Here is a 22,887-nt window from a genome sequence, read left to right as displayed (position 1 = left end):
TAGACATAAAAGGTTTTAAAGAGAGCTTTAAAGAGGTCTGGTTCTGTCTGGTTCCAGATCCAGTTATCTGAACTAGCAGCAGGAAAATTCTGCCTGCCATTCCCCCGCCCGCCCACCCCCCCCCCTTTTTTTTTTTTGCTACTCCTTTACCATCATAACAGAAAAGAAATGTCCCAGTTTCAAATCAGGTAGGACAGATGCCTGAGTATTGCAAAGGAAGAAGTAACCAGCAGAACAACTTTCAGAAAAAAATGGTCTACAATGAAATTTGATGGGTTGAAGAAACGAACAGTAGAGACTGGATAAACAGAGAGACAGGACAAAACAGATAAAAGGTCAGCCTAGCTAAGACCTAGCAGGGAAGATGGGGATCCTGGGACTTAGGGTCAGGAAACAAGAGGCAGGAGTGGCAGTCAGCTCTGCCCACTGCCAGAAAGGTCCATTAACTTTCTTTCCTCCAAAAAGATCTTGGCAGCGTCAAGAAATTCAATGACTAAGGTGGCTTTATGCCACAGTTAGCCACCTTCTGGCGCACTTTTGTCCATCAAGTTTGTACCAACAAACCTTAGCAACTACAGACAGTACCTTACAGATGAAGCTGCCAACATTGTAAGAAATTAACCGTGAGAAACTTTCATATTGTATTTCACAGTGCATAGAAATTCTTCAGAAAGCACTCAAGTGTAACAAGATAATTATTTATAGTCTATTTTGCAGGCATATTTAGTACAAACATGTCCACTAAATGGATAGTCAGAACAGAGTATGAATAAAAGAGGTCAAACAGAATAAATAAATAACAAGAACACTATTTATAGCTGCAAAAAACTGCAAATTGCCTGAAGATGACAGGAAACTGCACTTATGCAAATGAAGAGAGTTGAGCTTGAGCTTAATTAAATCATTAATCCTTTTTGTTTGCAAGTCATTTTCAGAAAACACTTTAGCTTGACATTAGGAAAGTACTGTATGTGCAATATTACATACAAGTCATCTTGAACATTTTGACATTGCTTCTGTATTCATAAGAAAAAAATCCTTAGTTTGCAGTTTCTGAAGCTTTTTTCCACCTTTTTTTTGTTGTTAAAGCTTGTTTTCCAGTGCAAATTCATTTTGAAATCTCCTTGAGACCTCCTTATTTGTTTACTTCTTGCTGTCATATAGTATCCTGACAAAGCAAGGTGCTACACTATGAAGCACTAGGCAGTAGGCCTACCATAAATTAAAAAAAAAAATAGCAAAATACAGTTGACAAAGGCAAAGTGCTTCTGATTAACTTTGCTAGGCTCTACCATTAGATATCACAGAATACAGCTAACCTCACCCAGAGGGACCTTCCCCATGCAAAAACAAAACTTCCATCTCTAAGTAGGGAATGTGTCATAGCAATTCTAAAAGCCTCAGTATAGGTATTCTAAGATGTCTAAGCACTAATGTACACCCAAAAGCATTGCTTAACATTGCTACAGTGTGCTGAAGCTCTATTTCACTCTTTCTTTGACACATAATACCAGTGTCACTCTTTTTAACCTAGTAATGTTTTGGGTTTTTTTCAATTTTAATTTTACATAGTTCAAATATCAGAAATAGCAATAAAGGAACTGTTTGTAACGGAAGTTGAATTCTTTTCCCTAAAGAGACAGAGAAGCATTAGGTTTGTTTCCTACCTGCATAAAGTTTCTGGATCTACAGCATGGCCATTTCAAAAATAAATGAAACCATTTCATTTAACTGATAAACCATTTCATTTAACTGATAACTAACTACAGGCAACTACCCTGAAATAAGTAAAAAGTAGCAAACAACAACAAAATCTATATTCTATTCTTCCCCCCCAAAAAAACACAAACAAACAAACAATTTTGCTTCCACTCTGATTAGATTCAAATGCCAACTATAGCAGGAAAGACTGAATTTATCATCATTTCAATACAAGTGACCCAGATCTCCACGGAAACATATCATGAGTTCAATGGCAGTATATTACCTGATACAATAACACAGATAATCTAGTATTGCTACCTGTATTATTCTCACAAACTCTTACGAAAAAAGGCTAAGCAGCACATGACACTGAAGCCACTTTTAGAATACCAACCTGCAAATCACAGCCACTCTTTTGAAGACGTTTATTGCAGAAAAAAAGATAGCAATGGCGTATAAAAGCAGTTTTTTATTTATTTTTTTGCCAAAAGCAAAACAGAAGAGAAGATTTTGTAGGTATCCACTTCGTTCAATTCAATTTGCTCTGAAAATGAAATGGATCACGTTAGATAAAAAGCAGTGAAAATGAAGAAATGCGTATTCCATAAATCCCATGGGATGTGGTGGAGAACCAAAACAGTAGTATAATATGGACCAAAACAAAGGCAGACAAATACAATGTTATTTTGTTTGATCTTTTCACAAAGAAGGGTAAAAAAGCTTCACTCTTTTTCATGTTATCTGGCACTCCTCGTTTTGTTTCAAGACACGCAGTTTTACCTGTAAGAGTTTTCTGAGCATACAACATCAGCATATGAATAAGCTTTATGCGCATTTCTGCTTTCACAAGTTACGTGACTATGAGCCTAAAAAAAGACCTCTTTTTTAAAAACAAACAAACAAAAATTGAAAAGAAGCCTGCTCTGAAAAATTTAATTCACTACCTCTTCTTTAAACTTCGGTCCAATCGTTCCGAACGCACCACACTATGATGTCGTGTGGGTACCCATGTAGCAGACATTTTGTCCAAGATCACAAGCTCCTCAAACAAGCCACACCTGCCCTACTGGGCCTTGTACTCAAGGCATGGGAAGTCCAAACGTCAGCATGGGCAGCTGCTGTAAGGGAACGTGATGGAGTGTCCCAGGGTGGCCTGTGCTGCACACTCGTGGACTAGATGAAGGAGATAACATCACAGCATGTTAGGCAATGATATGTCATTATATATAAATTCTGTAGATAAGCCACAAAAGTGCTAACCAAAAGAAGATGCTTTTAGCTTTACTTGAATCTGAAGTCCCAAATGACAAAACTACCAGGAACTCTACTTTATTTATGGGAAAAATATAAGCAAGTGAAAGGACAAAAGAGACCACAAAAGGAAACTAGGACAGTGGACAGACCGATGGTCCCCTCTGCTTCCACACTCAGCTGAGAAAGGGAGAACTCCTCAGAACCTATTAATTACCCCAACCTTTTGCAGTGGTTTTACCCTTCTGGGCAACTGAACTCTACTACAACCACTCTCTCACTCCCGTTCCTCAAAGGGAAAGGGGGGAAAAATATGATGAAAAGGGGTAAAGGGGTGAGATAAGGACAGGGAGATCACTCTACAACTATCATAACAGGCAAAACAGAGTCAGCACAAGGAGATGAATAAAATTTATTACCTATCTCTAGCAGACTAGAGCAGTGAGAAACTAAAAACAAACTAAAACCACCTTCTCCCTATCTACTCTCTTCTACTTTCTCCCCCTGAGCAGCACAGGGAAATGAGCAATGGGGGCTGCAATCAGTGCCTAATGCTTCGCCTCTGCAGCTCCTTCACAGTCACTACCTGCCCCTACTCCACGTGGGGTCCCTCCCATGGAATACCATCCTTCCTGAACTGAGCCTGCGGGGGCTGCCCACAGGCAGCAGCTCTTCAAGAACTGCTCCCACATGGCTCCGTACCACGGGGTCCATCCATCCCCCAGGAGCAAACTGCTCCAGCACGGGTCCCCCACGGGTGGGCGGCAGCTCCCCCCAGACCCCCTGCTCCTGCGTGGGCTCCTCTCCATGGGCTGCAGCTCCGGCCCGTGGCCTGCTCCTGCGGGGGCTCTCCATGGGCTGCAGCCTCCTCCAGGCCACATCCACCTGCTCCACCAGGGGCTCCTCCACGGGCTGCAGTGTTTCCGCTATCACTGTGCAAAAAGTGGTTATGGGTCCCAACAGTTTGGGCTCTCTCCCAAACAGACTGCATCCAAACAGTATAGACTGCCCCAAGATCACTCAGATGACCACGCAGCCATTAGAGGCTGGAACAGCTGGAGAACGCAGCCTGCTCCTCCCTTATTTGCCTCAGTTGGTCAATGAAAACACCTGGAAGCTTCTGACAAAACAACAGCTGGTTATTGATTATCAAATCGGGTTCCCCCACCCCCACAGCTCTAGCACCCAGCATTGCCACTTTCCTTGAGTGAGTCGAGTCTGAAGCCGTGGCACCATCCAGATAGCATTTAATCCTTGGAAGCCCAGCTGCTAAAGAACTGCAGGAGCAACCTGTGCTCTCCTGGCGTGCTGCTGCCCTGAGCTATCGACACAGCCCCATCATTCACCATGGGCTGGCAGCCCCACATTTGGAAGATTTCAGTATTTCTCCCACACAGTAGATCACTCAGCTATGTGGATTATGTTATCCACATTGCTCGTCTCACAGAGCGGGAAGTGGGAGAAGCACTGAGTGATATTACAGAGACTATGCAAAATTATGGCTGGGGAACTGATAATCAAAAAATTCAGAAATATGAAAAAGAAGCAAAATTTGGAAGGATAATTTAGCAGGGCCATTGTAGAAAGATATCCAAGTCAGCTACACAAAACATATTCTATATAGCAGAAATGCAGAGCAGAGCAGAAGTACAAGTTTATTAGTCTTTGGGGTTTTGGAGGCAATGTATGCCATATTTGGTCCAGACCTTAAGACCATTATAAACAAGGAAAAAAAAAAAAAGTCAGTTCTTTCATGAAGAAAAGGAAGCAACCACCTCTGACCAAAAAAAAAATGCTTATTAAGCAGTGTTAGGCCAAAAGATAGCCAATAAGCCTTTCAAGCTCCAAGCACTGGATGAGGCTCATTGGAGCCTATGACAGCAAATGGACAGGCTACATACATGATTGGGACTTTGGTCATAGAGGTTGTCCCCATCGGTGCAAAACTAAATATTTGGGCTGTTTTTTCAGCCCTAGCTGAAACAAAGAATCACCCAATGGGCCAAGGTAACTGATATTGGGGCTCCTGGCCTTACATTGGGTACCACCAAATGATTGTATTCAATAAATTGGGAAGACATAATGGACTAGTACTATGAAATGGAAATGGTGAATTTCTGTGTGGCCTCTACCAGCCCAAATACAGTGAGTGCTTTACGGGAGAAAATAGTACAAATTGGCTTAGGTAATCACATTTTCTATCCAGTCTGGTCTGCCTCCATCTTGGCTGCAGTAGGCTCCATCGTATGAGCAATTAACCCAAGAGCAGAAGCAAAATGCATGGTTCACTGATCAGTCAACAAGATAATGCTAAAGAGAAACACCAACGGAAAGCAGCAGCCTTTAAAATGGCTCAACAAGCCTTCCTAAACTACCAAGAGAACAGGAGGAACAGCCAATATGTCAAACTGATAGCTGTGGCTATGGTGCTGGAAGAACTGACAGCCTCAGAAATCTTTATACTGGCTCTTGGGCAGTATATAAAGGTCTCACACTGTAGTCTAGTGATGACAAGCAGATGACTGGATGATATGCAGCAAACCTCTCTGGGGTCAGAATTTGGAGAACACCCAGCCACACCCAGCAGACAAATCATACTGGGCTACTTCCAGAGTCAAGGTTTATAGTCAGGTGGTGGTAGCAAACAACTGGCTGTATTTCCTCCTGTACATGCTGACCAGAAGGCCACTATCAAAGGTGTTTGCTTATTAAGCCAATGGTGAGGTATTTCTACTTGTATTCAATCAGTTAATGGCTCACAGGACAAACAGTCCAGAACAGGGCTGGTGAAAACCACGTAGGACGAGTTTATCATATACTCCATCATCCCTGGGGAACCAGTTTAGTAGAGCATAATATCATCTTACTAAAAGAACATTTGTGAATTCTTCCACCTACGCACACCTTGTAGAACCAGCCAACAGTGCTGGCACAAGCAGTAGTAAGTCTGAATAGAGGGGGGAGAGTCCAAGGCTACACCACTTACCAACTATCGTTAGGTCACCACCACACAGAAATGTCTATTGGGTTTGTGTCTGAAACAGGATATGAATTTAATCTCAGCACAGGACAGACAATAACGTTTACAGAGGACTCTCTCAGGCAAACTGATCTCTTCCAAAATGCTGGTCCAAGAACAGGAGGCTATATTCTTAATTTTGGCATACTCAGCCAATACTCTTTAATATGCTCCACAGACGTGATTTCAATCTGTTTTTGCAGAAAGTGGATATGGGTAATCTCCTTGAGAAGTCTCAGTATTGCACAAATCCGCAGCGACATCTGTCGGCAACCTGTGGATTACACCGATGCTCCAAGTCTTACCAGTCCAGAATATTTTGGCAGTCAATGGATACTATGGTTGGAGCTAAAACACCCATGTTTAAGTAGATGTCTGTGCTGATTGACACCTCAGAGTGTCAGGAACGGGGACCTCAGAAAAGTGTGTGTATGTTAGGGATGGAGGACGGCCAACATGGGAAGGACCTCCATGTTGTTGACACTCACAGATTGCTATGTATTGCTGACCACTTAAAGACAGAAAAACAGATTATTCTCATCAGTAACAGTTTCACAGAATCACAGAATGGCCGAGGTTGGAAGGGACCTCTGAAGATCATAGAGTCCAACACCCCTGCTGAGCAGGATCACCTAGAGCACATTGCACATGATGGCATCCAGGCGGGTTTTGAATATCTCCAGAGAAGGGGACTTCACAACCTCTTTGGGCAACCTGTTCTAGGTTCACTCATCTAGGCTGCATTTCTTGAGCTTGTTTATGAGGATGTTATGAGAGACAGCGTCAAAAGCCTTGCTGAAGTCAAGGTAAACCACATCCGCTCTCCCCTCATCTACCCAGCTAGATTTATATGAAAGAAAGCTAATAACTAACTTTAAACATCTTTGGTGCAAGAGAGTTATTAAGGGTCATTCCACAATGGAAAGACTGTAATAAGTCACTGCTACTACCATCACAGCTTATGACTTACGGAAGATACAAAAGATAACTGTCTTTCCTGAGTGAATTATATGGGCAATTTCTTACGGGAGTTAGATGGTATTATCATATAATCCACTGTTTTAACAATTTAAACACACTTAAAATGTTGAGACCTTACCCTAAACAAACATGTTTTCAGGCCTGCAAAGCTACTGTCAGCAAAGAACAACCTCAAGCTGTTGCTGGAGTTGGACCTATACCATGCAGCAGCAGATTCACTCAGAACCCCCACATAAGCACTATCATTCTCCATGAATTTCCAGAACATCTATATAGCACACTGTTTCAGAGAACTGTTATTTTAAGTACACAGTCTAAATCACCCAACAATGTGCATTTTGCACAGTTCCTCATAACATCCTCATAGACAAAGTGATGAAAAACAGCCTAGAGGAACAGACAATGAAGAGGACTGACTGAGTTGCCAGGCTCATATGTGATCAGCAGCACAAAGACCAGCCATAAGCTGGTCACCAACATTATACGCCAGGAATAAATACTGGGTCCAATCCTGTTCAACATCTTCATTAACGATCTGGGTGGAGGGGAATACTGTACCCTCAGCACATTTGCAGATAACACAAAACTGGGAGGAGTGGCTGACAGGAGAAGTCCTGTACCAGGGGAAGAACAACTCTATGCACTGGTATACGCTGAGGACTCACCAGGTGGAAAGTAGATTTGCAAGAAAGACCCTGAAGGTTCTGAAGGACAAGACAGAAAGGAGACAGCAACTCATTGCTCTTGTGGCAAAGCCAGCCAAGGACATCCTGGCCTGCATGAGGAACAGAACAACCAGGAGGTCAAAGGAGGTGATCTTTCACTTCTAGACAGCCCTAGTGAGGCCACACCTGGAGTACTGCGTCCAGTTCTGGGCTCCCTCGTGCAGCAGAAGCATGAACATACTGGACAGGGTCCAGGAACAGGCTATAGAAATTATGATGCTGGGACTGGAACATCTGTCATATGAGGAGTGGTAGGACTGTTTAGCCTGGAGGTGAGGAGAATCAAGGGCGGGAGAGGGTGGAATCTTATCAATATATATATAATTATCGGTTTGATGGGGACATGTGTGAAAGCAAAGACAACAGTGCTAGGTTCTTCTCAGCAGCACCCAGTGACAAGAGGCATGAACTGAAACGCAAGAAGCCACCTTCTTACGAGGGTGGTCAAAGATGGCCACGCACTGCCCAGAGAAGATGTGGAGTACCCATCTATGAAGGTATTCAAAAGCCAACCGGGCACAGTCCTGGTCAATTCAATCTAGCTGAACTTGCTTAAGTGGGGTGTGAGATTATATGTATTAAATTACTTCCAAAGGCTCCTTCCAACTTCAGCCATTCTGTTATTTTGTAGTGATTTCTCTAGGAGAAAGGCATCCCTCTAAGCAGTAAGACAAGGCAAAAAAAAGAAAAGAAAAAAAAAAGAGCATTAAGAAGCATGTTTTCGCTGTCAAAAAAGAAACGAGAAAAACAAAAATAGATACCACTTTAATTAACATTCTCATCAACTGTCACGAGTAATAAAAGCTATGTAACATTTTAAACTGTTTTTTAAATGTATGTATCACAGAAAGGTCTTCTGAAAGGACTACTCTGAATTAACAAACTTTAGAAAACTAATAATTTTGTGATCAAAATATATTAACACTGTTCCAGCAAAAACATCAGTAGGCAAGTAAAAAGCAAAAGCTATTTTGTTTAAACCAAGATAAAGATTTATTAAAATCCACCCCAGAAATCCTAATCTCTTCCATAATGAGATTGGGATTCTTAGTACCATGCAATCCAGCTCCTTAACTGAGTCCAGAGTACAACATGCATAGAAAAGAACTAAAATCCAACCACTCTAAATATAAATAATCCACAGAAAACCAAATAATATAACATGGAAGTCTGAAACAGAGCACTGGTGTTTTAAAGTGAAGTATAGCTTTTCTCTCTGTCCATCCATCCCCCTTCCCTTTTAAATGCAGTATTTAAGCATGAAAACCTATCAAGTCAGCTTTGCAATTTTCTTCTCTCTACTCATTAAACCATCTAGCTTTAGGACCCATGAACGACGCCTAAGGAGAAAAGAACTCTATTATAGCTGACTTGTAAAGCAAAATAATCACTGGAATCCCAGAATCAAAACCAATCCCCCAGCAATAAGTAAGCACTGTTGTTGTGGATAAAACACTGGGCTATAACCGACTTCAATACCTGAACAGATGTAAAGGTGTAGTTTCACACTGAGTAGACTCAACTGAGGAGGGGACAAGGAGGAATCTGCTTCCAAGAGAAAATTCTATGGCTTCCTGGAACAACACAGATGAAGATAGTAGTATAACAGTGCATTGCTGATGTTGGATTGTGAATGCATACTAATGAACATCACAGAGCAAAACATCCAATTATACCCAGTAATAATTGATGTCATCCACAAGTACAGAAGTTGGGAATGTTTTAAACACCTGTTAATGAAGACGTGAGAAGTAACACACTTGCTGCAATACAAGTTAGATACATGAGCCATCCCAGTCTGTTCTTGACTGCCTCCTGTCTTCTACCCCACTTCACATCAGCCTCCTCTTCACTCTTCCAGTGACACCACATTCCTCTGCACACTGGCTTGCTTCAGGGGACTTACCTTCATATCAGCTGCTCTTCTTCTCAGTTCCCATAGCTCTCCTCCAGTTCTCTTCTAATCTCTGTCTCTACTCTCTTCATAGCAAAGCTACATCTCAACCCCAACATGGAATGGCTCACCACCGACACTTAAATTTCTCAACATTATAAGCTACTGACCTCTGAAACTTACTGTTGGAAGCATCAGACAGACAACTTATGGGTTGACATCATCCTGTAGTTTAGAAATATACCTTGGAATTACTTCTGTTTACTATCTACATACCTACATGCAAGTTCATTTTGGTTTCACTGAAGATACATTTAATAAAACAGAATCAAATAGAAGGGGAAATTAAACAGATTCTGAAGTTAGGAATAATTAGAGACAGAAGGAAGTGAAAAATGAAGTGCCAGAAGAAACGAAATATTTATGTTCTATTGGCAGATTATGCCATTGTTCTCTGATGAAATAAGAGATGCTCCCTCCAGACAAAAGAAAACACAATAGAGTTGGTCTAGTGGAAACTGCGTGTATTTTCAGCCATACTATAGCATGAAAGATTATTAGTTAAGCTAGAAGAAACTGCATTAGAATATATATAAAAAATAAGTACGAAACTCATCAAGGAAGGACAACCACAGCCTGCATTCAAACAAGAATGATGTGACAGAGTTTCATTAACTTGGACAGAATCAAAAAAAGCATATCTAATATTCATATAAATGAGACAGAATTAAAATACAATATTCTGCATCTACAGAATCTGCTGAAGCAGTGTTGAAGAGGTATTACTCATTCACCGTAAGTTCAGAATATGATAAAAAAGAAATGGACAATTTTGAGAATCAAAACAATTGAAGTATTTTTAAATTTTTGTTCTTAAGTCAAACGTAGGGATTTTCTGTTCTTATCTACCATTTTATCAGCTGTAAAGAAGAGATGTATCCTGTGAGCATATAATCAAAGCTACTATTATGTATTCATAACAACAAATAATAAAAAGCAATTTTATGTGTTATCCATTCCTATTTTTCTCCATCACCTATCTGTTTATACTAGCGTCATTGTCTTTGTCTGAAAGATCAGGTACAGTCCCAGTCACTGTGTACAAGAAAGATACTTCCAAGCTGTATCCAGCAGGAGAAAGGGCTACTAGAATCACAACAAGCTCTTAATTTTCCTGGTACAAAACAAGTGAAAGCCAAAATCATTGAATCTAGCAGTAAAAAGTCTAAGACAAGACATGATTGTTCTTTATAAAGAAAGCAGAGTAAATACTACAAGGAAGGAAGTAAGAATTAAACTACTGCATCATATTAAACAAGAACAAATGAGTATATGAAGACCATGAAAAATTATATGCTGGAAACTAGATGGACATTTTTGAAACAATCCAGAAAACAAAGACAATCCACAGTATGCCTTAACATGAGTGTCTTATTGTAAAGATTGGAAGACATGATTTACAGGCCTACAACAGAAAGCAAATGCACAGCTAAACAAAAATTCACTTGTATCCTTGGAGGATAAAAGCAAACCAAACATTTATAGTTTTACAGTGGTCCTCTAGGTTTTATCTAGTACCACAGCTTTAAAAAAAGTCAAAAACCTTAAATCTGAAAATGAATAGGCCACTTCCTACACCCAATGGGAGTGTCAGAAGCAAATATACATATTTACCTGTAAGTTATTTAAGCCTCGATTAACCCATCACACTAAGGATCATGACAGAATGATAGATGATTTTAAAAGGGAGCACAAACAAATGTTCAGATTCATAACACATTCCTTCAACCAACCTTTTGAGATACCCTTCTTTTATAGAGATTTATATAGTAAATATTATACTGGCATACCAGGAGCATGAATGCACAACAGCACAGGCTAAAAAATCAGAGCAAGAGGAAGAGGAATGGCATGCATGCTGCAAATAAAGAAATCAAGAACAGCCATAAAATCCAAGAAAGAGTATTGATAACAAAAGGAACCGTCAGGCTCCGATGTAACATGCAAGAGTATACCATGTTATGTGGAACCACAAGTATGTGGCATGACTCATCCTCATCCTTTGTCAAAAGCAAACATAAACGCAGCAAAGATCATGCAACATCATTACCAGTCACAAATAACTCAAAATACATGATGAGGACTTGGCAGGCAGCATCCCTTACCCCCAGCCAGACCAACAGGATACCTCCATCTACCCTGGTATTCATGAACATAGGAGCGTGAAAGAATGAGTACAAAAGGATGAAAAAGAGACCTATGAGAAAATAAATGCAAGTGACTGAAGTGGGTTTTGTTCAAAGTAAAAGCTTTATGTCCCTGTATGCAGTATTGCCTGTGAACTGCTTTCACCTGTTTGATTTGCTCTGATTACATACTCTGTTTAGCTGTTACAGAACCACAGCACCTTAAAACAGACTGTTTTTGTCAAGATGGCCATTGCATCAAATGTAGGAAGTTCAACTCTGCAGCCAGAATAACCTTGGTTATCATTTGTTGCCTTTCAGTTTCTGCAAAGCACAGATTTTTTTTTTCTTTGTGTTGAATGGTGGGATTCCTCTAAGTGAAAGATTTGAATAAAGATAATAAAATACACTGGTAGATGGAGGGAGAGAGAGAGAGACATCTTTCACTGCAAAAACTATGGTAAGTGTTCATGATACATGGAATGCTGCTGAGACAGAGCGCTTCAAACTCATGACTGCTAAGCCTCTTCCTCAGACAGAAGTCAGTCAGCTTGATTCTATTAACTAAATCAGAAAAACTTTCTTCCCATTGGCATCTCTTCATGCATAATCTCCACACACCCTCTAAACATGATTTCTACATTTCGTTCTCTTTCTCACGTACAGATGAAAAGGTTGCCCTCTGCACAATTTGATGCAAACAAACACAAAACAAAAAACAGTACCATCAAGACTTCTATCTAACAAACAGTGAGTTTCAAAAGCCAGTCTCAATCTTGCTTGACTTCATCTCATCCTTCCAAAAATTTATCATAGTTTTACATAGAAAGAAGCTCTCCACACATTTATTCCCACATAATTCTAGTAGCAAATTTACAAAAGTTAGTTTTAACACAAGTTACAAAGTAACCCATAATCATTATGAAATACTGAATTGAAATATTTTTCAATAAAACCTTTACATTTTTCTGTAGGAATATATTGAATCACTATTTAAAAAAAAAAAAAAGAACATTAGGAAGGAGAACATCATCACAGAGAAATGAAGAGTATTATTCATTAAGGAGTAAACGTCACTGTCTCTCAGCAGCCCAGTGTATGTCCATTTTATATATTCTCATTTACTGCCTTAAAAAAAAAAAAAAAAGAAAAAGAAAAAAGGAAGAAAGGAAAACAGAAAAAAAAAAAGCTTAACAAGCAGAGAGAAGGGAAGGCTACTGTTTGACAGATTTTAAACCTACAGATATTAAGAGTCTCATTGGTTCCACCACTTTCCAATTTGCCGTTTTCTGTAATCAGAAAATACTTAGTTGTGCCTTGGGAAGACACCCTGCATTTACTTGATGAAACCAAATTCTGCAGCATGAGAAAAAAAAACACACAGAACTTCAACAATGCTATGTAGTTACAGTACATCCAGTGTTTCTTTCTGTCTCTTTAGCATTACACTGAACTACGATGCTTTAACTGTTTTTTTTTTAATTGCTTGAAATACTTTGACTTGAAGAATACAAAATGTTATTCTAGACCAGACTTGTAAGCCAATCTAGCAACAATTCAGCTGCATAGCCAGCTCCAGATATCCTTCTGAAGACGCAAGAACAGAGTAATACAGTATAACCTGCCGTACATAACATGGAAGGTATGGTATAATCTGTAATCTTCTCCATGAAGTGTTAATCCTAATTGTTAGAAGCTGTTTTCACATACAAATCAGACAATTTCTCTAGCTTGTTTGGCTCAATTTGTGATCATTTACAAATCTTTGTTTGCACTAGTAACTGTAAGTCTGGATATAATTACACACATAAGCATCCCAGGAGCTCTACTAAATTCTTCATCTCAAATATGATCAGTGACAGTCAGATCAAATTGTTATGTGGAAAACTGGCAAGTTAGTGACTTTTAAAAACAGTCTTCATTTCATTGTACACACCATTGTTCTTGAGCACGCAACATGGGTACTTCCCTCAACCTGTCAGAGGAGGACTGCAGCAGAAATCCTGAGCCATGACTACTTGTAAAACCAGGCAACAGGCCAGGAACAAGCTTGTCTTCAATACGTATGCCTTTATCACCACAGTTCCTTAGGATCTACACACAGGAATCAAGAAGAAAATTTCTCTCAAACCGAACACTTCCCTGAAATCAACCACATGCAGGGAAATAACATCTGAAAAAGCAGATTAGTTCATATGCTATTCTATTCGACACGCAGTGGGTTGGAGGGCATCTCACCACTTGACAAGGAAACTGACAAAGCAACGCAGAGGTGGACCTGTACTCTGGATCAGATCTCTCTGCCTCCACAAGCCTGAGGGAGGAAGGTGTGCGTGTTCCCCACGTGCTCTTGGCTGTTTGTCAGCCCACACCCACGGGCCTCTCCTTTCCACTTGCACCTGTAGTGGGACCAGCACATCACAGAAACTAGCTGAGTTCAGGACTCAGCTTTCAAACCAAATTCAACCTGCTTTCCATTTTTTCTGCAAGCACGAGTTGGCAAACGCTCACCAATCTCTGTCAGAATTATTTTTAATCTCCTGATGGTGAGGCACTGGCACAGGTTGCCCAAAGAAGCTGTGGATGCCCAATCCCTGGAGGTGTTCCAAGGCCAGGCTAGATGGGGCTGGGGGCAGCCTGGTCTGGTGGGTGGTGTCCCGGCCCATGGCAGGGGGGTTGGAACTGGGTGGGCTTTCATGTCCCTTCCAACCCAAGCTGTGCTGTGCTATCAGACACACAGTGAAAACAATAACATTCTACAAAATAAATCAGTTAAGAAAATGATATTTGGGGACTGAGCTGTAGCTGTCTGAACGCAAGATTTAGTGCCAACCCTCTTAACGCTGCAACACGCGCGAGGACACGGAGGGGCCCCCCCACGCCCAGGAGGCAGCACCCCGGGCTCCCGCAGTCAGAACTTGCAGTCCCCGCGCCAGCACCCTGCCCACACCGCTGCCTGCCGGAGGAGGTTTCCCTTTTCCCTTTTCTCTTCTCCCTCCCCGCGGAGCCCGAGGCCGGCAGCGGTGTCACCGGGCCCCTCCAGCAGCCACCACCACGAAGTTGGGGGAGAGGCGAACAAACCCCGGACGGGTGCGTGAGCCACAAAATAAGAGAGTTTAAAAAAAAAAAAAAAAAAGGAAAAGAAAGAAAGAAGGAAAGCGACAGCCGTCGCTCGCAGGGCGGTGGGAGCCATAACATCGCGGCTCAGACTCGCCTTGGGGCGGCAGCGAGCGGAGACCCCTCGGTGTTTTGGGGTGACCCGGGGCCCAGCGCCGCCGTCTCCGTCCCCACGGCCCCGGAGGAAACTTCTCCGGCTGAGGACCGGCCACCACCGGCCAGCCGGGACGCGGCACGGCCCCGGCCCCGGCCCCGGTCCCTGTGGCAGCTCCAGCCCCGCCGGCCGGGCCCTCGCCCTCCCGGGGAAGGCGGCCCCGTCCCGCCCGGTCCGGTCCGGTCCGGTCCGGTCCGGTCCCGTCCCGTCCGGCGGGGCACAGCGCCCGGGGCCCCTCCGTCCGCAGACACCGGCGGAGCAAACCGCCGCAGCCACCTCCTGCTCCTCGCCCCCCGTCCCCACTCACTCACCGCGGCGGCCGCGCTCCGCTGGCGGCGGCAGTGACACCCGGGGCTGCCGCGCTCCGCCGCCACCGCCGCGACCCCTTCCTGCCACCGCCCCGCACCGCCCCGGGGTGGAGACAGCCCCGCCACCACCCCCCGCCCCGCACCGCCCGCACCGCCCCGACCGGGACGCGGCGCCGTGCACGTCGCCCTCTGCCGAGCAGTGGCGGGCGGCGGGGCCGAGCTGGATCAGGGCGTCTCGGTCCCCGGCGGCGGGCGGCGAGGTGCCGAGGGCTCCCGGCAGAGGCACGGCCGTATCGCCGGGCGGCCCTCCTCCTTGCCGGTACCGCGTAACTTTGTGCCGGGCTGCTCGCCTCTCGGCCGGGAAGCTGAAGGCCCGGCCGAAGGGCTTCGGGCCTTACCCTGGGCCGTGGAAGGAGCCCCAAACAGTCCTGGGTATGCAAACCTTCCCTGGGGCTGTCTTCTGGGAATACCAGGGCCCTCAAAAACCAGCCCTTCTTGTGAGTGCAGGACATCTGACCTGCAAGTATTAGTACACGGAGCCAAAGCCTTTGAAAAGGGAAATTGAAAAGCACTGACGAATTATGCTATCGACTTTTTGAAAAGGAATTGGGAACATTGAGGAAGATTTTCTTTAAGATGTTGCTTCGGATTTTTCAAAGTGCTATCTTCAAAGTTGGAAGAAATCAACATTTCGGCTTTTTGTGAATACCTTTGTATAGAAGAGGTCACTAATTTAAGGAAATGCTGCCAACTCCTATAGTAAACATTATACAATCTACCTTAGACTTAATGTTTAATGGCCCTCTAAATAATTCTGCTGTACTTACTTCCATTTGCCTGTATTGCTTTCATTACTTTGAGTGTTGTTTGAATGTTGTTTTTTGTTTTTTGTTTTTTACTTTAATTTCAGTTATGTTACTTGTCTCTTTGCCAAATGAATCCGTACTGATTCGCAAAGCACATAAAATGAATACATTAAAACGTGCTGTTTAACTTTTGCCTCCTCATCTTCTGAACCCTGAGATGAGACTTTCCCTGTCCTTTTCTTTGAATATGATATATTCTGGCATAGAAAAATAAAACAGCTTTTTTATTTTGCAACTTAGGCTGTAGCCTCCTAGCATGAAGTGCGGAAAAATAAATTTACCACGCATTAGGCCCTCTAATTTCCTGTGAGGCTGACTTCACCGAGTTTTAAAAATATTTGTCATCATACATGATTGGGTATATACTTTAATGTCTTTTTGATAAAGACAAAGTATTCCAAATGTTCTTTTTCATAAAAGATAAATTACTATAAGGCTTTTGTGGAAATAAAACTGGTGGGGGGGGGAGGGGCATGTTTCTTTACTTTGCAAACCCTTTCTTTAAATCTATAGACTCCTGCATTAGGTCCTAATTCAACAAATATTTCAAATATTTGGAAAGTAGATGCATGCTTAAGTAACTAAATTTGAGGTGAAAATTATATCAAATTGAAGGATTTATTTGGTCTGTGGGTACAATGTCATGATAATGCACTTAGACTTTATTGCATGCAGGAATGGACTGAATTTTATGTACTAAACTTTGCGTCGAGTGTACTCATTCATCTGTCAGAGATGTTCATTATGAGTGCCAAGCACGGAGTTGCCACATGCCGGTTATAGATGTATGAGAAAGTATTATTTGAATGCGTCCAAAAAGCTTCTGAGTCATGCAGTCCTCCTGTGTGCGCTTCTAAAACACAGTAGTATTGGCACCGGCAAACAGCTATAGTAAATGTTAAATCATAAAGGCTGCTAGCATATATATTGATGAAATATTTTAGCTGGATGAATAAACACATAGATTCATTGATAAATTGAATGAAAGCTGTTTTGTTCTTTGTTTTGAGCATCATCTCCTCTGTTTCTGGCAGAGAAGCTCATTTCCTTTTCCACCTCCCTTTTAGGCAGAACAAAATGCCACCCTTCCTTTTTTTCTCTAGCATATATAAAAGCGCAGACAGCATATACACTGGAGAGCAGCGTGGAGATTTTACTTTGCAAATGGAGCAGCATGCTGGCAGCATAAAGGATGAAAGTCTTTGAAGAGCTCTTTTGAGGATAGAAATCAGCCCATGAACTCCTTCAGGCTGCAGTCTTATTCATCGTTATTTCCAAGATTTTTTCAAGATCTTTTTCAAGATAAAATCCATTTTTTAAAAAGAGAACCAATGAGCTGGATATGTATTATATAGATATATATCACAGACATACTTAGTGTACTTCTCATACCTCAACATAATGCAGAAATACAACAGAACAAATAACTTTCCATTGGAGGTTTAATTTTGTCTGGGTAAACAGGGAAATATGCCACAAATTCAATTATCTCTGCTAGCACCCTTAGCAAAACTTCGCTAAGGTTAGCACCTGTGTGCAATCAATGGTCCCTGTGGATTTCAGAGGAGGTAAGCTTTTTGTGGCACTGCTGCCTTTCGTATGAACAGAAGATACTAATCTTTAGCTCTGCCAGGCCAATACCTAAAAAACTGTAAAGAAAAATCATTCATAACTATTATATAGAATGATGCCGTATTTTACATACAGCTGAGGATGGTTTATACTAAGACATAGCTTCAGAGCAGAAAATATTGTTGGATCTATCTGATCTATTTGGGGTGTTGCTAGCCTACATATACACTAGTCTTTTGGTCTTAAGTCATATGAGAAATCTGACATGACTGAATGTGTGTGCCAGTGATTACTGGTGCCCCAGTGCTAGCATTTCAGTTAGTTGTCATTAATCTGAATGTACCAACATAAATAACCATCCTTGAAAATTATCCACATATCTCCTGAGGCTTATGATCTGTCTTTAAATAACCTTACTCTTGCCTGTTTGCCTCTGGGATCTCTACAAATGTCTCACTAAAATGTATTTATTTATTTGTTTATTTATTATATGTATATATATACACTCACTTTTTTTTCTTTTTTTTTTTTTTTCTCCAAACAATTGGATGTCTGTGATAATAATGAAGGGAGACTTGCCAAAGTGTTAAGTAGATATGAACCAGACCTTAGACTCCATCTTAGACTTTGTCTAAGTATTTGGTGTAAGGAAAACCGTAGTTCAACATTCATAGTTGGTACTTGACTGTGTTAAGCTGTGACTGATGCCAGATACCAGCTCACCACTAATTTCTGCCATACATACTCGATGACTAAGGTGTCTAGTGTCGGTGAGAGTGAGTGATTAGTGATTCTAAAGGTTATCTAACGTCATTCTAAAAGGTTACCTCTTCCTAATGTAACAATGCTTGTTTGTAAAAAGGGAAGTAACAACAAATTTTGAAAGTGTTTTGAGCAAATCTGGCAGTAGTCCTCTATGCTTGATGGGGAATTGTGCTGCTGCTACATTGTAAGGATTTAAAAAGTGTTACCATTACTCGGTTTTAAGATAAGATTCCAAAATAGTGACAGATTTCAGAAAACTGAAAATACACCCACTAGTGAGGAGGAAGGCCCGGTACTGTTATGAAACCTTGAAAGAACAATAGCTGTGGACAGAGGAGATGAAAGAAGATAAAGGGAGAAGACTGGTGATGCCAAATTGTCCTCTGCATATACTTCCGTAATTGACTATACCTATAAATGTTTGTTTGCATAGAACAAGACAGAATCTGCCAGCAAAGTCCACTGAACAAACAACAGTTGTTTAACTTTTAGAGGCAATTTGTTCTATGCTAACATCATTTTTTTAAAGGTAACTGCAGCCAGGGGCACATGAACAGAGCAGCAGTTCTTGAGGCCAGAGCAAATCATACAGTGGCAGCTATGTATAAATAAGCAGATTTATGGTTTAAAGTGTGAGAAACAAGTACTGCAAAACAAACAATTGAAAAAAATGTCAATGTTTAGCCGCAATTTATCCAGGGGAAAACTTACCAGTGTTGGGCTGGAATTAAAGCACTTTTCTATGGGTTGAGTCATGCATCCACACCTTTTGAAAATCAAAATAGCTGGATTTGTCATGGGCTAACTGATGGTAGGTTCATTGCAAGCTAATTATTACACACAAACAATGCAAAATGTCACCAAAGTTACTGTTCTGGACAAGGATGTAGCCTCAGAATGAGTGCTGGGCAGATCATTCAATCACAAATATAGATCATGGCCAAGTCTGTATGTTCTATGACAAGCAGTAGGATGCTGGATGGGTGCCAGCTCTTACTTTGCGTCAGTCACTCAGTAAAATCAATATTCTGTTCAAAATTAATGCTAAAGAATGATGTTATGACGCTGATAAGAGAAAGAGTGAAATAATTTAATATTTACTTACTACTTTAGGTTTATTATAGAGTATTTAAATACTAACTAACTGAGCTTTACAACAGCAGTGTAAAGAAGATAAGGCATTTCCCCCCATTTCTACCATGTTTCACAGAATCTTGTCAACTATTCAGTTTTCTAAGACTAAAAACAAAGATACCCAGTTGTGAATATAGAACTAATTAGATAATCTCCCAAACTCCCAAAGTATTGCTCTTTTATTAAGCTATCAGTCAATAACACTTAGTTAATTTATTTTCCTTATTCTTCTTTATCCCAGAATTTGTTTGTCCGAGTTCTAAAAGTATTGTAGAGCAAGAGTCACTAGGGAATCACTCTGGAAGGCAGAGGTCTTGAACCATACCCCTTTCCTAGAGTGAAGGAGGCAAGATCCCATCACTGTGAAATGTGTGAGGGTGGTGGCCAAATTACCTGTTCTTGAAAAGAGAGCATCCAGTTCAGATATCCACTTCCACTTTGTGTGACAAAGAAGACAGCCATTACTTGAGGCCTCTGAGGAAAGGAAGATATCTAACCTTTTTTTTTTTTTTTTTTCCAGACAGATTTACTCCATCTGCTCCAAACAGAACCTTGGAAATTCATTTAATCCTTAAATCAGGAACTCATCTTCCCCCTCCTTGTAATGTGTTCACTCGTTTTGCTTCCTTTGTCTTGGATTGATCTTTGCTAGCCAGAAGATTAGCCCTGGAAGCACCTCTAACCAGATGAGGCAAGCAGCAGGATAAAATGCTGAAGTCTGGCAGATGGCCTTTGGGTCAATAATTAGGTATTTCATTGCAGAGGTCATTGTCCCTCAAGTGTACAATGATCACCTACAGAGAATGATAGCAAGCCATTAAGTGAATTTGGAATATGTGGGGGATATGACACCACAGCATGCCACCAAAACCAATTATTTCCTGGCTCGCAGGCAGAAAGCTGAACAAAGTATGCAAACCTACCTGAAATTCCCCCATGCATGACATGCTTTTGTCTGTGGCCAGTGAACCCAGATTTCCAGAAACTGAATCCTTTCACTTGGTCCTGCAACAGAGCAGATAACAACATGAGTCTAATTTTTAGCCTGATATATAATTATTCTGAAATAATTGAGCATAGTATTGCTAGAGCCAACTACATTGTTTTTCATCCATTTTCATTTCTTACATTGTGGCAGATATATTCATTCCTATTATGTTGCTGGAGTCCTCTAAATATAAACCAAAAGGTTTAACTCCATTCTACAATCCATTATAACTGAACTTAAACCTGATTATAAATTGCCTGTTTTTATGGGGAAATGCTGGACTGAAATGAGTATTGACTAAAATGCAGATAGTGCTTTTGGCACCTGTCATGGACAAAGACACAGAATAGTTTTTAAACCACAAACAAGCTTTTTTTTTTTTTTTCCTCCTAAAAGACATAAAATCCAGATATCTAGACCTTGTGAAATACCTGTCCGTGTCTTGTAGATTTCAGTATTTTTTTCCTCTGATTTTTGTAGTCCTCCTGTAAATGCTTTTTTGATATATATATATATATATATATATTTCTAAGATGCTACTAATCTACTTTCTTTATAGTTTATAAATCAAGGAATTCTATCTCTAAGTCTAAAATCAAATTCAGTCATTGGCTAGATCTGCTGTACATCGTGACAATATACACATGACATGAAAACCCAGAACATCAATCCCAACAAGAGACATTTGAAGTACCACATTGGTTCAATCCCTATTGAATTTCCTTTGGCATTTAGTGCAAATTCCTTAAAGTGAATAAACAATGTAAACGCAGGAACGTTTCAGTGGTGCTTTTATATGCAAATGCTCTTTGCATTCAGAGCAGACATGTTTGTATAAATGCTTGTACGAGATTCCTCTGTTTCTGTACCAAAATGGTGTTTGCTTGCATTCAGAAAACCCCACATCTTCAGTCAACTTAATGCAGAGATATAAAGATTTCCATCTTGGAAATTGTTATACTCGTTATGGATGTAAACTTAAAGCACAAACCACGGTTGTAAAAATGTACATAGAATGCTGATGACAGGTTATGACTGTCTTATCCATCAGAAAAACTAACAGCAATTCTTGGAGCTTTGTCTTTTTTCAAGGATAGGTGAGAAATACTTATCACAGTCTTAGTAATTCCCGTCCATGTCATTGAACTCTCTGGAGGAAGGAGCCTAGATGCTTCCTTCGCAACCAGCCAAGTGTATCCTCTTTTGCTGAATGCATAGAGTTTCTAATAAAAAAGTGTAAAGTTAGTGTAACATACAAGTTGGTCAGCAGAAAAATTACGTGTGCTTGAATAGATCTTTTGGTTCTTATGGGAGCAGGTTTTCAGGGGGAGGAGTGTGGAGAAAAAATGCTTGGGAATTAAAACTGCTGTTATACTATTTGTCTTGCATCTGGGAGCCTATAGTTAAGTAGAAGTTCAGTGAAACACCTAAGTAGCACCGGCTGAAACTTCACTGTGTCCAAGTGATCTACAGCTGCAGTAATCATCCCCGGGTAGGTCTCATGGAAAATAGTCTTACCACTGAATATGGCAGCAACACCCTAGCATGTATCTTTGATGGCAAGTTTTGCCATGTTCCATCAACTAAATATACATGTACACATTATTCTTAAGAGAGGATTTCTTCCTGTCTCTATATCCTTGAATTTACATTTGACTATAGCCCTGATTCAGGCTTATAAACAGTGAAGAACTGAAAGATTCAGTATGACTACCTTTTGTCCTTTCCTTTTATTTTCAGTAGTTTAAATTTAGAGGATTTCCTGCTCAGCATGTACATGTTTCAGGTCATCTTTTATAGTTTGTTGGATTTTTTTAGGACATCTGACTCATTTCCCACATTATATATGGAGCCCAGTAGGCTACCCCTAATCCTCTGTTTTGAGGATTCATTTCGACTAAGTGAAATTCTGCACTTAAAATACTGCATTTGTACAAGTTTTTTTTTTTTTTTTCAGTCAGCCTTCCCTTACTTGAACTTTCCTTTGTACCACAGATATAAACATAATTTTATGAAAGAAAATATTTGTTCTGTTAAACCGCATTTTCTAATAGTGGACCTGTTGTTTGGGATGGCAGAGTGACAAAACACTTACACAGTCAGGCTCTTTGTGAGCTTTATACTGTAGATCATAAAATAAAGTAGCTACATTTCCATTAAATTCTCTTAACAGCAGGGGTGGGGTTACATTATTCAGACAAGCTACCATTAAACTCTTCATTT

General features: G+C 41.0%; 1 protein-coding gene across 8 annotated transcripts in view; it reads right to left on the bottom strand.

The window, feature by feature from the left end:
* PAM (peptidylglycine alpha-amidating monooxygenase) overlaps nt 1–15,463 on the bottom strand; it is a 138,881-nt gene extending 123,418 nt beyond the window's left edge. For all 8 annotated transcript variants that reach the window (XM_083817888.1, XM_083817889.1, XM_083817902.1 and 5 more), the window contains exon 1: nt 15,343–15,463. The gene's annotated coding sequence lies outside the window, so the exon portion shown is untranslated. The remainder of the gene's footprint in view (nt 1–15,342) is intronic.
* Between the last annotated feature and the right edge of the window lie 7,424 nt (nt 15,464–22,887).

Source organism: Anser anser (assembly GCF_964211835.1).
Source record: "Anser anser genome assembly, chromosome: Z".
In the NCBI taxonomy this organism is placed as follows: domain Eukaryota; kingdom Metazoa; phylum Chordata; class Aves; order Anseriformes; family Anatidae; genus Anser; species Anser anser.
This window is presented reverse-complemented; position numbering and strand designations above follow the sequence as displayed.